The 6,000-nt window shown below is 47.2% G+C and overlaps 1 protein-coding gene across 1 annotated transcript in view; it reads left to right on the top strand.

The window, feature by feature from the left end:
• Positions 1 to 315: 315 nt before the first annotated feature.
• The window catches only part of ZMAT3 (zinc finger matrin-type 3), a 71,501-nt gene continuing 65,816 nt past the window's right edge, over positions 316 to 6,000 (top strand). Inside the window, exon 1 of the mRNA XM_089675537.1 lies at positions 316 to 583. The gene's annotated coding sequence lies outside the window, so the exon portion shown is untranslated. The remainder of the gene's footprint in view (positions 584 to 6,000) is intronic.

Genomic DNA, 6,000 nt, shown 5'->3' with positions numbered 1-6,000 from the left:
CTTGCGAATGCGGAATGGCGAGCAGGTATTGAAGCCACCAGGAGTCACAGCTGGTTTCCTACAGTAAACACACCAGTGCTGGCGACCCAAAGACCGGCAAAGAACTGGCCTGGGTGAGGATGACGCTGGATCCCTGGACAGGCAAGTATCCTTTTATTAGAAGTCAGCAGCCACTGTATTTGTAGCTGGTAACTTTGACTTTGTAGGGTGAATGTCCTGTTTAATATCAGCATTCATCTACCATGTGCAATGTCTGTCCTGGAGCTCGGTGTCGGCCAGTGAATGTATGAGGAGGAGGCAGCGGCAGCAACACAGCACCTGTCCGCTCCTCTGCACCACTCCACACAGCCGGGGAAGACGGACTTGTGTGGCAGGCAGCCAATGGGAGGGCGGGAGGCCCCGGAAGCGTCCGCTCAGCCGAGGAGGAGGAAGGCAGTCTGCGGCGGCTGCTGCCTCCTGGATGTGTAGAGCAGCCCGCCGGTCCTGGGCCTGTCACCGTCCGATCCAGAAGATGAGCCCACAGCCGGCTCTTTGCTGCCAGTCCTCGCCGAGACTCCATGCTTCAGGCTGAGCCTTGCAGAGTGTGAGTACAGACACAGCCTCCATCATGTCCATCACTGGCCTCCTGGGTACTCAGCAGTGGCAGTGCAGGCAGCCATTCCTCTCATTGGCCCTGTATACACAACAAACACAACCCTACATGGACACTGCATGCCAGCAACTCTCATCCATTGCCCTCCATATCCTGTACAATATACATGGATCAGTGTGTTAGGTCTCCTATGTAAGTACATGAGCCATCCCTGCCATAGTGGGACATGTCAGCATCCTCCTGATGACACATCGTGGGCACCAAGTCCTTTGCTGGTGCTGACTTCATTATTCCAGACCCATGTCAGATATATACAGTGTGCGCTTGCTTTCCATCACCCACATACAGTCTATGGACATCATGGTACGCACCATCGATCGCACTAATAGTGACCAGAAGCAACAGGGTGAGATGGAATGTCGAAGAACGCGTCACCCAAAAATGACATCATGACTAAATATTGTTTTTTGGCAGATGCCAGCAAGTTAAACCACTTAGGTTCACACTACTGTGGCTGCAATTTGATCCAATGTTCAGTGTGATTATGTAGTGTGACCTGGTTGCATTTCGGATGTGATTTGCATATTCTATGGGGCCAAAATCGCACTGGAATCACACCAAAGAAGCACAGGACCCTTTTCCAAAATCACACCATGCTGTGCTGCATTAATGTGAATAGACACCATTGTGATTTCCATTGTCATGTGCAAAGCAAATCGCACTAGTGTGAACCTTAGTGTGTTTTTTTTTATTTTTTTTAAAGGATACGTTCACCTTTCATAACATGTTACATCCATATTCAGGGTGTAAGGCCTGGTTCACACCCATGCGTGTTGCAATCTGCTGCGAGAAAAAAAGTTGCTGACCCTATCCAAAAATGCAATGCTAAATGGACTGTAGTACATTTCTGCAAAATGCGAAAAGCACAAAATATGCATTGGTGTGAGCCAGGCCCAACATGTAACATGTTATGAAAGCACTGGCCACTGATCCCCCAACTTTGACACCCAGCAGGGGATTTACACCCACCCCCCAGCTGTTAAATTAAATAAAACATGGCCGCCCGGCTGGATCACTCCTCTGTGAATGAGAGTACATTTCTGCAAAAAGCACAAAATATGTATTGGTGTGAGCCAGGCCTAACATGTAACATGTTATGAAAGCACTGGCCACTGATCCCCCGACTTTGACAGCTAGCAGGGGATTTACACCCACCCCCCTAGCTGTCAAAACATGGCCACCCGGCTGCATCACTCCTCAGTGAATGAAAGTTCATTTCTGCAAAAAGCACAAAATATGCATTGGTGTGAGCCAGGCCTAACAAGTAACATGTTATGAAAGCACTGGCCACTGATCCTCCGACTTTGACAGCTAGCAGGGGATTTACACCCCCCCCCCCCCCAGCTGTCAAATAAAAAAAAAAATGGCTGCCCGGCTGCATCACTCCTCTGTGAATGAGAGTACATTTCTGCAAAATGCAAAAAGCACAAAATATGCATTGGTGTGAGCCAGGCCTAACATGTTATGAAAGCACTGGCCACTGATCCCCTGACTTTGACAGCTAGCAGGGGATTTACACCCCCCCCAGCTGTCAAATTTAAAAAAACATGGCTGCCCGGCTGCATCACTCCTCTGTGAATGAGAAACTATAAGTCCCCACAGCCTTAGCTGCTGTCAGCTTATAGTTCTTAATGAACTACCATGGAGCTTTGGAGCCACCCTCTTGTCCAAGTGTAAAACAGAATGTGACAGGGAGGCCCCACAGTACCCTGGAGCATGGGGTGGGGGGGGGGGGTCGCAATTGCGACCCCTGATGTTATACCAGTGTTTTCTCAACTGTATGGTTTTACCTCCCCCCAAACTGCAAATGTTAATGAGCCCTTATCCTGAGCCCCTTATAAGGCTGCTGTCACGGTGTAAGGTCAGGTTCAGAGACCAGTTGCTATAGCAGTAAAAGGCTTACCTGGAACCAGCAGGATAGGTACACCAGCGGATCCCCCTGGGAATGACACAGGCTCACCTGAGGTGCGGGGTCTAAGTATTAACCGGTATTCACCAGAGCTCCTAATGGTGGAGATGGATTGGGCTGCGTGTTAATACCAGGTCGCAGATCTCAGGATCACCCCACCAGGGAATGAGCAGACTGGGAACCAATAGCGGATCAACAGGTTAGGGATCAGACGAAAGCAGAGTCGGTCACAAGCTAAGGGTCGGTCACAAATGGTAGCAGATCAATCGTAGTACGTTAGGATGAGACGAAATCGTGGTCAGGAACAAGCCAAAAGGTCAGTAGCGGAGGTGTAGACAGCAGCAGGAACAGTAGTGGGATATTGGCTGGAAAGGCACAATAATCTGGCAAGGAGGAAGTCCAAGGAGATGGCTTATATAGGAAGTTCATGGGAGGAGCAAGGAGTTCAAGGTTCAAGAGCAAACAAGGCACAAGGCAGGATTATCCAATAGATGAGGCAAAGTGTTGTCCAGCATCCTAGGTAGCTCAGTGAGTAGAGTTACTGCCTGACACAGTAGAAGTCCCAGGTTCAAGTCCAGGCCCTGACAGCTGCTTTGACACTAATGCACTGCGGTTTACCAGCACGGTGGGTGCAGCGCAGGGTACCTGCAGCTTTCCTGTTGGTTAGCTGTGCTTTTCATAGACTTCTATTACATCTTGTGGGTGTGGTGCACTTTCTGAAAGTGCACCAATGCTCCTGCATTCAGTTTAAGGTTGAGGGGCACATCAGAGGGCCACATGTAGTCCGTGAGCCACGGGTTGAGCACCCCTGTTTTAAAGGTACCCTCTCAAAGCACTTTACAAAGACAAATGATATGTCACTGGACACCTGTTCCGAGACTATAGCATATGAAATTTGAACATGCTCTGACCATGGTCACAGTGGTCATATCTGCACATGCACTCTTTGACCCCCAGCATGCCCTCAGCACACCGTGAACTATGGCTTTTTGTTTTTAGGGCTCACTTACACTATTGTATTACCGTAACATGCAACGTCACATTACATGCGATGTGGTGGCATTCGTTTCAAATAGCACACCAATGCACCAAGGAAACTCATAGGTTTTGCAGCGTGCCACAACTCACAGAATATCACCATAGTGCTTTCTGTTACAAATTTTCTGAAGTCCAATTTTTGAGACTATTTGGTGTGTTGGAAGTACTTTATTTTCAATGGGTTGCCTAAAGGCAATGTCTATTAAGATAAGGACATAACACACTTCAAAAATGTAAACGGGCCCTTAGAGTTTATCTTTGCGATTAAGGAACAATAAAAATAGGTATTTGAGGTGTGTTTTTACCGTTTCCGTCTGTGTTTTTACCATGTTGAGGTAGCCTGGTCATTTTAAATAGCCTACCAGTGCAACGGATCAAAACGTGCACCTGACCCTCTTATAGCAATGCAACGCACCACAACCATGTTTTGTGCAATGTGGTTTGCTGTGGTGCTTTGCTCTCAACCGTATAGTGCTTTGGGTTATCTTTCATAATGAATGGCACTACAACACACCACAATGCACATTACAGGTATTAATGTGTTGTAGGTACCAATCATTTTCATTATTCTGATCTTCTAGAGCAACGCAAATGATTGCAGCACACCGTAATGTTCCACTGTGTGTTGCAATGCAATGACTTACAAGAAAATAGTGTAGGTCTGAGTTCAGTCCTTTATGGGCCACTGGCAGCCCATTCAAACAATTGTGCTGCCTTAACCACTTGCCGCCTGCCCACAATATATTTACTGTGGGTGGGTGGCCCCTTGCGGCACGCACCGACTTGATCCCGTAAATCCTGTGCACACAGCGAATCACGGTACTCGGTACCCAGCCGCTGTGAGTGGCCAGGGTATCATGTGATTGCCATGACCAACCATACTGTCTTGAATGGGTTTTCATTCATGATGGCTTGATTACTGTTTTGATGTTGTGATTGGTCCATAGCTATCATATGGTACCTGGGTACCCTACCTATACCATGTAATTAGCTGTAGCTAATAACAGCATGTCAACAGTAACTAAGCTGTTGTGAATGATGAATGGAAACCCATTCATGACAGCCAAAACAAATGCTCATAACATCAGTGTTCTAAGCAATAAGAGTATAAGAAAAAAAGACCCTTGGATTGAGGTCAGGACTCTGAAGGCCAGTCAAGTTCCTCCACCCCGAACTCACTCATCCATGTCTTTATAGACCTTGCTTTTCGCACTGGTGCGCAGTCTTGTTTGATCAGGAAGGAGCCATCCCCAAACTGTTCCCACAAAGTTGGGAGCATGAAATTGTCCAAAATGTCTTGGTATCTGATGCCTTAAGATTTCCCTTCAACGGAACTAAGGGGCCAAGCCCAGCCCTTGAAAAACAACCCTGCACATTAACCCCCCTCCACCAAACGTTATACTTGGCACAATGCAGTCAGGCAAGTACCGTTCTACTGGCAACTGCCAAACCCAGACATGTCCATCGAAATTCCAGACAGAGAAGCATGATTCGTCACTCCAGAGAACATGTCTCCACTGCTCTAGAGTCCAGTAGTGGCGTGCTTTACACCACTGTATTCGACGCTTTGCATTGCACTTGGTTATGTAAGGCTTGGATGCACCTGCTCGGCCACGGAAACCCATTCCATGTAGCTCTCTACGCACTGTTGTGCTAATCTGAAGGCCACGGGAAGTTTGGAGGCCTTTAGCTATTGACTCTGCAGAAGTTGGTGACTGTGCACACTGTACGCTTCAGCATACGCTGACCCCACTCTGCCATTTTACGTGGCCTACCACTTTGTGGCTGAGTTGCTGCTGTTCCTAGTTGCTTCCACTTTGTTATAATACCGCAAACAGTTGACCGTGGAATATTTAGTAGCAAGGAAATTTTGTGGATGGACTTATTGCAAAGGTGGCAACCTATCACAGTACCACGCTTGAAATTCTGAGCTCCTGAGAGTGACCCATTCTTTCACAAATATTTGTAGAAGCAGTCTGCATGCCTAGATGCTTGATTTTATACAGCTGTGGCCATGGAGGTGATTGGAACATTTGAATCCATTGATTTGGAGGGGTGTCCCAATACTTTTGGCAATATAGTGTACTTGCTTTGCAAATCTTCTCTGAAGTGATTACCTTGCATGCTGCTATTGATGATGACATAGCTCTCGTTGAGTGCACTGATTGGAGCTTTCTATACCTCTAGTAGAATAAACCTTTCTGATGATTCTTACTAGCCAGGAGGTTGCAGACTGACCTTTGCATGTGCCTGATGGTAATACAGACCGGTTTTCTGCAGCAGTGAATGTTGCTAACCTGTCCAGGTAGAATTGGATGGCATGACCCACATCTAAAGCTTGATACTGATCTGTTGACATGCTTGGGAAAGTTGGGAAAGACCATATCTTGATTAAAGTGTA

The sequence above is a fragment of the Staurois parvus genome, unplaced genomic scaffold, assembly GCF_062004578.1.
Source record: "Staurois parvus isolate SC_StPar_1 unplaced genomic scaffold, SC_StPar_1.0 ptg000155l, whole genome shotgun sequence".
Taxonomy (NCBI): Eukaryota; Metazoa; Chordata; class Amphibia; order Anura; family Ranidae; genus Staurois; species Staurois parvus.
The sequence above is the reverse complement of the archived record's forward strand: the minus strand, read 5'-3'. Positions and strand labels throughout refer to the sequence as shown.